At 36.9% G+C, this 8165-nt stretch overlaps 1 pseudogene; it reads left to right on the top strand.

Annotated features, from left to right (window-relative positions):
* The first annotated feature begins 615 nt into the window (after nucleotides 1-615).
* On the top strand, nucleotides 616-1567 carry LOC102967211 (annotated as a pseudogene).
* Nucleotides 1568-8165: the final 6598 nt, after the last annotated feature.

Raw genomic sequence — 8165 nt, 5'->3', positions numbered from 1 at the left:
AATAAACATTAAAAATTAATTAATTAACATAAAACAAAAACAAAATGCTGATTCATTGCTGATCTTAGAGGCTCTGATTTGGCAGATAAAGAGTGGAGCCCAGGCATCTGCATTCTGTTCAGTTCCCCACATGATTATGATGCAGACCATAATGGAACATGCTTTGACTTATATTGTTACCAGCAACTAAGATGCCAAGAGGGTGGGTCATTGCTAAGCCTGATCCATTATGTATGAGCTGACTTAATGCTTGTCTTTGCTGGTTGACCAGTACTAATGGTCTCCATTGCATCCAAGATCAGTCACTGCTCAGAAGGAACAAAGGACTGGTATGCTGTAACTAACAATCATTGTGTGAGCTGACTCTGAAAAGGATACTTTGTTCTCCTGTCAGCTCTGAAGCAAACTTTTATGACAGGACACCAGCCCAGTAGTATTTAAACAAAATTCTGTGTGTTTGTGTATGTATGTATGTGTGTGCATATGCATGGGCACAGCTACTGGACCCAAAATTAGTATTTCAAGGGTCTACCCTACACTCCTGATTTAGCTCCTCTATAATGTGGCATATGCACTCATAAAAATCACTGTGCTATGCACAACAGTGCAAGAGAAATGAAAGGGTTTATGGGAAAAGATGGGATCAGACAACATTACAGAACTTCATCAATGACACATTAAACAAAAAAGTATAGGAACCTAATAAAAATGCTAGCACAGTTTTACACATGCTAAATGGTTAAAAAATTCATAAGTAGCCTCATAACTTAAGAAATTCATAGGCAGCCAAAACAGAGGATGGAGAATGGAGAAAAAGAAGTTTTCTGGAGAAAAGAAATGGAGAATGGAGAATGGAGAAAAGAAGGTTTCTGCTGTGCCAGAAACCATTAAGAAAAAGTATTGCAGTGCTGAAGATCAAGCACCTGAGAAAAATGCTCAAAAGATGCTTCCCAAGGCAAGGATGAAGCTTATCTATGAAAAAGCTAAGCGCCAGAATAGGGAAGATTGGAAGATGTATAGAAGTAAGATTCGAATTGTGAGGATTGGGCAAGAAATGCAAACAACTTCTATGTAATGTGGAACCGAAGTGGGCATTTGTTTTCAGGATCAGAGATATCAGCGGTGTGAGCCCAAAAATCCAAAAGGTGTTGACACTTTATCTTTGTCAGTTCTTCAGTGGCACCTTTGTTAAGCTCAGCAAGGCTTCAGTTAACATGCTGAGGATGGTGGAGCCATATACTGCATGGGGTACCCAAACCCGAGATCAGTAAATAAATTGATCTGCCAGCATAGTCATGGCAAAATCAACAAAAAGTCAATTGTGCTGACAGATAACACTTTGATTGCTCAAACTCTTGGGAAAAGGGCATCGTCTACATGGAGGGTCTTATTCATGAGGTCTGTCCTGTTGGAAAATATTTCAGAGAAGCAAACAACTTCCTGCAGCCCTTCCAATTATCTTCTCCCCGAGGAAGAATGAAGAAAAAGATCACCGATATTGTAGAAGGTAGAGATGGTGACCAACAGGGAAGACCAGATTAACAGACGTGTTAGAAGGATGAACTAAGGTGTCTCCCATGATTATTTTTATAATCTGTTCAGTTAATAAACAGTGACCACTTCCAAGTTAGAAAAAAAAGGGAAATTCATAAATAATAAAGTAAACATGGCACTTTATCTTAAAAAGACTTCAATGAGGACGTGAATGTTGAAAGGGTAGCAGCTTGTGACTCACTGTAAAGGGGTAGGAAGGTAGGTTATGTAAAGTCAGAGGAAAAATTTAACACCAGACTTAGATGGGACAACATAACACACAGAGCGCACAGAGTTAGCTGGTAGACCATTAAGCATCTGTGCGCATGTGCATATGCGTTTTGAGTGTCCCACACCGCTGGGTTCAGCTGAGCCAAGTTTTCTGTTTTCATCCAGTTTCTCACTCATAAGACCTCACTTTACATAGGCAAGGGTAAATGCGCACCATCCTCATATTGTTTCCTAACATATGAATCACCCTGGACCATATTTGTGTTTTCAAGGCAAGCATTATTGCAGAACTGACTCTGCCTGTAAGGAGTTCACATCAAAAGTAATAGTTTCAAGTTGTCAAGACTCTGCCAGTAGTAAGGAGGTCATTAGTGGCACATAGGGCCTGATGTCTAAGAGACTTTGGGAACTGAAAATATGAAGGTTGAGGTAGTGGTGTTCCCTTCTACTTTCTGGGCTGTCCACGTGGTCATGAAAGATACCTTAGAGCTATTATCTCAGAGTCTCATGGGTGTTATCTTTTTCCATATTTTCATACACTAACCTAGACTAACAATTACCCAAGGGTTTAGGATATCTAGGTATAAAAAATAAAAAACATTAGAGTAAGTTTCAGAGGATTCACATTTTATGCTTAGCTTTGCAAGCTATCTGACTGAAAGCAAGGCCCTTTATTTCTCTTGGATTCATTTCCTCATCTGAAAAAAAAAAAACTAAACTGCATTTTCTTTCTCAAAGTTCCTTCCTGGCTCCAATATCTTTTGACTCTGAGACCTTCTATGTTGATTAAATGTAGAGAAAATGAACACTTCTTGACCTCTTCAGAACACACCACGTGGCTCAGCAATATTTTTTTTCTCATCCCAGATTGTCTTCCTTGATCATTTCCCAAAGTGAAAAATTCCAAATGGTTATGCCCCTCCATCTCTGCCTCCACCAACAGGTGGAATTTACTGAGGCAGATTGAGTCTGAGCTTATAAAACTTGTTTATTTATTTTGTTAACAGTTTTATTGAAGTAAAATGGATATGCAATAAGCTGGACATATTTAGAGTATACAATTTGGAAAGTTTTGACATATGCATACACCCATGAAACCACCCCTATTACCATCAAGATAAGGAAGCTATCCAACACCTCCAGTTATTTGCTCATGCCCCTTTGTAGTTAATTCCTTCCTGTCCTGTTCCTCCTCCTTTCTTTCTATGCCCAGGCAACCACCGATCTGCTTTCTGTCAGTACAGACTAGTTTGTGTTGTCTGCAATGGTATGTAAATGAAATCATACAGTATGTACTATTGTTTTGTCTGGTTTCTTTCACTTGGCATAATTATTTTGAGATCTATCCATGTTCCTTTTGTTAATAAAAAGGACTAATAAAAGGAGGGAGATAGTAGTCTATCACATGGATATACCACAATTTGTTTATACATATTTACCTGTTGATGCACATTTGGGTTGTTTCCAGGATTTTAACCATTACAAATAAAATTGCTATAAATATTTTTTTTTACAAGTCTTTGTATGGATATCTGCTTTCATTTCTCTTGTGTAAATTCTTTAGAAGTCAAAAGGCTAGAGCATATATGGTAAGAATATATTTCACTTCTTTAGAAACTCCCCAACTGTTTTGCAAAGTCTTTTTACCATTTACATTCCCGTTAGCACTATATGAAAATTCCAAATTTTCCATATCCTTGCCAAAACTTAGTATGGTCAGTATTTTTAAATTTTGCCATCTAATAGGTATGTAGTGATCTCTCATTGTGGTTTTAATTTGCATTTCCCCAATGACTAACAATGTTGAGCATCTTTTCATATGCTTATTTTCCATCTGTTTATCTTCTTTGGGGAAAGTCTGTTCAAACATTTTGCCCCATTTAAAAAATTGGGTTGTTTTCTATTTATTAAGTTTGCTTTAAATTGTGATAAAATAGGGGTGCCTTGGTGGCTCAGTTGGTTAAACCTCTGACTTCAGCTCAGGTCATGATCTCGTGGTTTAAGAGTTCGAGCGCCACGTCAGGCTCTGTGGTGAGCCCTCAGAGCCTGGAGCCTGCTTCGGATACTGTGTCTCCCTCTCTCTTCCCCCTGCCCCGCTCACGCTCTTTCTCTTCCTCTCTCAAATAAATAAATAAATAAATCTTAAAAAATTTTTTTAAATGTGTTAAAATACATTTAATATAAAATTTACCATCCTAACCACTTTTATATGTAAAATTCAATGGCGTTAAATATTGTTGTGCCACTATCACCACCATCCTTTGCCACAGCTCTTTCATCTTGATGAACTGAAACTGTATCTATTAAACCGTAGTAAAACCGTAATAGTTTATTGTGTTTATTCTCCCGCACCCCCCAACTGTGGCAACCACCATTCTACTTTCCATCTCTATGAATTTGACTCATCGTAAGTATCTCCTATCGATGGAATCATCTGGTTTGTAACTGGCTTATTTCATTTAGCATAATTTCCTCAAGAGTCATCCAAACTGTAGTATATGTCAGGATTTCTTTCCTAAGAGGCCAGATATTCCATTGTGTGTATATAACATGTTTTTTTAAATTCATTCCTCCATAAATGGACACTTGGATCACTTTCCCCTATCACTTTATTGTGAATAATGCTGCAGAGAACAAGAGTGTATAAATATCTCTTTGAATCCCTGCCTTTAAATTTGATTACTGAGTTTTGAGAATTCTTTATACATAATTAATATAAGACCTTTATCAGAAATATGACTTACAAACATATTCTCCCACTCTGTGACTTTTCTTCCTTTCTTTCTTTTTTAAAAAAAATTATTTTTAAGTAATCTCCACACCCAACATGGGGCTTGAACTCACAACCCTGAAATTAAGAGTTGCACACTCCACTGACTAAGCCAGCCAGGCACCCCATCTGGGGCTTTTTCTTTTTCTTCTTCATTTTCTTTTCTTCCTTTCTTTTTTTTCTTTGAAAGAACTAAAGAGAACACAAGTCGGGGAGGAGGGGAACAGAGGGAGGGAGGGAGGGAGGGAGGGAGGGAGGGAGAGAGAGAGAGAGAGAGAGAGAGAGAGAGAGAGAGAGAGAGAGAGAGAGGATCTTAAGCAGGTTCCACGTTTAGCTTGGACCCTGACATGGGGCTTGATCCCATAACCCTGGGATCATGACCTGAGCTGAAATCAAGAGTTGGATGCTCAACCCATGAGTTATCCCTCTTTTCATTTTCTTAATAATTTCTTTTGAAGACCAACCAGAAATTTTTAGTTTTGGTGAAGTACAACTTATAATTTTGTTTTCTTCTTGGTTTTATATCTAAGAAATTTTGCTTAACCAGTGGTAACCACGATTTGGGAATTTCTCCTGTTTTTTTTTTTTTTTTATTATTATAGACATTTTATAGTTTTCTATTTTACAATTGTATCTATAATCCATTTAGAGTTAATCTTTTAATGACACAAGATGTGGGTCAAAATTCATTTTTGTTTATAATGCTCCAGCATTATTTGTGGAAAAAGCTATCTTTTGTCCACTGCATTGCTTTTGCACCTTTGTCAAAAATCAGCTGTTCATATAGGTGTAGGTTTCTTTCTGGACTCTCTAGTCTGGTCCATTGATCTATCGTCTCTCTCAATGACATACTATCTTGATAACTGTGGCTTTATAAATGAGGTAGTGTTGATCCTCCAGTTTTGCTTTTTCTCTTTCAAAGACATTTTGGCAATTTTAGTCCTTTGCACTACCATATGAATTTTAGAATCAACTTGTCTAATAGTACAAACAAACCTGCTGGGTTTTTTATTGGGAATGTGTTGAAGCTATAGATGAGTTTGAAAAGAATTGACCTTTCATCTCTTCCATTTATTAAAGTCTTCCTTAATTTTTCTCAGCAATATTTTATAGTTTTGTATGTACCTTGCATATCTTTTGTCAGACTTAACCCTAAGTTTTTCATATTGTTAGTGTATAGAAATACAATTGATTTTTATATATTGTCCTTGAATGCTGCAACATTTCTAAACTCATATATTAATTCTAGTAGCTTTTAAGAAGATTCCATCTTTTTCTATATAGAAATTTCCATATTTCTTCTATAAATAAAGACAGTTTGACCTCTTTCTTTCTAATATGACTGCTATCTATTTATTTATTACTTTAGCCTCGTTGCACTGGTTAGGACCACCCATATAATGTTGCACCAAAATGTCAAAAGTACACGTTCTCATCTTACTCCTGAATTTATGGGGGATGAACATTTAATTTCCACCATTAAATATAATGTTAGCTGTCACTTTTTTTGTAATTGTACTTTGTTAGACTAAGTAAGTTCCCTTCTAGTACCAGTTTTCTGAGAGATGTTGTTTGTTTATCGGGGAACATTTTTTTTTACAGCATCTTTTACATGATTACATAGATAGTTGTTGTTTTAGTTTTGTAGCTAAAAAATAATCATGTATGGTGAGCTATGTTGAGTGATATTTGAATATGAAACCAATCTTGTATTCTCATTTTCTTCAAGCCCCACATAATGGGGGATACAGAAGGATAGACCCCATGTAATCATAATGTATTATCATTTTTATATATTGTTGGATATATTGGATACAGTTTACACTTGCCATTTTGTCTGGAATATCTGCATGTGTATTTATGATGGATATTGGTCTTTTTTTTTTCTGTCTGGTTTTGGTGTCATGGTTATGCTGGCCTCATAGGATGAATTGGGAATTATTTCATCCTCTCCAATTTACTGGAAGAGTTTGTATATAATTGGTATTGTTTCTTCCTTAAATATTTGGTGGAACTTGGTAAAGCCACTGACTCTGCAATTTTCTTTGGAGGAGGGAGTTTAACTACAAATTCAATTTCTTTAACAGATGTAGGGCTATTGAAGTTATCTATTTTTTCTTGAGGCAACTTTCATAATTTGTAGAATCTGTCCATTTTCTCATTTAAGTTGTCGAAGTTTTTAGTACAAAGTTATTTGTAATACTTTCTTATCATTTTTTTTTCCTCAGAGACCCACTTTATTCAATTCTGTACATATGGGGACATTGGCCCAACCCAGCCCATCTTAGCATGTATCACTCTATGGAGAATAAAGCACCCTATGTACACAGCCAAAAGCTGCCCTGCTTGTGCCCCTGAAACCTGGGTCTGGCCCTCTTCAGCCCCTTGCCCTCCAAGGTGTCTGAAAGGGACAAGTGGGGCCCTGCCCAGGATCAGCACAAAGGAAATTCCTTATCATTATCTTAGCATCAGTTGTATCTGTAGGGCTATCACTTCTCTCATTCCTGATGCTGGTAATTTTTGTCTTCTTTTTCTTTTTCTGGTCGATCTGGCTAGAGGTTTATCAACTTTATTGATGAAAAATAAATTTTTTAACATTTATTTATTTTTGAGAGACAGAGCACAAGCAGGGGAGGGGCAGAGAAAGAAGGAGACACAATCAAAAGCAGGCTCCAGTCTCCAGGCTGTCAGCATGGAGCCAACGTGGGCCCAAACTCCCAAGCCACGAGATCATGACCTGAGCCAAAGTCCGACACTTAACAAATGAGCCACCCTGGCTGCCCCTCAACTTTATTGATTTTAAAGAACCAGCCTTTTTGTTTCATGATTTTTCTGTTGTTTTTCTCTTTTATTTTTCATTGATTTCTGCTCTGATTTTTATCATTTGCTTTCTTCTGCTACTTTGAATTTGCTTTTAGTTTCTTAAGGCAAAAGTCGGGTATATATTCTTCTTAATGTCCTTCTAAGTAGTATTTAAAGGGCTATATCAGAGTCCTGTTGTATTGTCTTTGTAACAAATCACCACAAACTTAATGGCTTAAAGATATACAAAATTGTCCTTTTATAATTTTGGAGATTAAAAATGCAAATTCAGATTTACTGACCTAAGGTCAAGGTATTGGCAGGGCTGGCTCCTTTTGGAATCTTTGAGGAGAGACTATGTTTCTTTGTCCTTTCCAGCTTTTTTTTTTTTTTTTTTTTTTTAAGTAGTCTTTATACCCAATACAGGGATCAAACTCACAACTCTGTGGTCAAGAGCTGTATGCTTTACCAACTGAATCAACCAGTCTGCCCCCCCCCCCCTTTTTTTATAGCTTCTAATGCTGTCTGTGTTTCTTGGCTCAAGGGCCCTTTTTATATCTTCAGACTGTATCACTTCAGTCTCTGCTTCTGTCATCACATTGTTCTTTCCTCTGATTCTGACTCCTCCTCAGTTTCTCATATAAGGATTACTGTGATTGCATTGGCCTACTCTAATAATTCAGCATAATCTCCCCATTTTAAGATTCTTCATTTATCACATCTGCAAGTCCCTTCTGTGATACAAGGTAACATTCACAGGTTTTAGAGATTAGGATGTGAACATATTTGGGTGCCATTGTTCACTCTACCACTTAGGCATCCCCTACTA

This window comes from Panthera tigris, chromosome A1, assembly GCF_018350195.1.
Source record: "Panthera tigris isolate Pti1 chromosome A1, P.tigris_Pti1_mat1.1, whole genome shotgun sequence".
In the NCBI taxonomy this organism is placed as follows: domain Eukaryota; kingdom Metazoa; phylum Chordata; class Mammalia; order Carnivora; family Felidae; genus Panthera; species Panthera tigris.
Note: the sequence above shows the minus strand (reverse complement) of the source record. Positions and strands in the feature narration are given on the sequence as shown.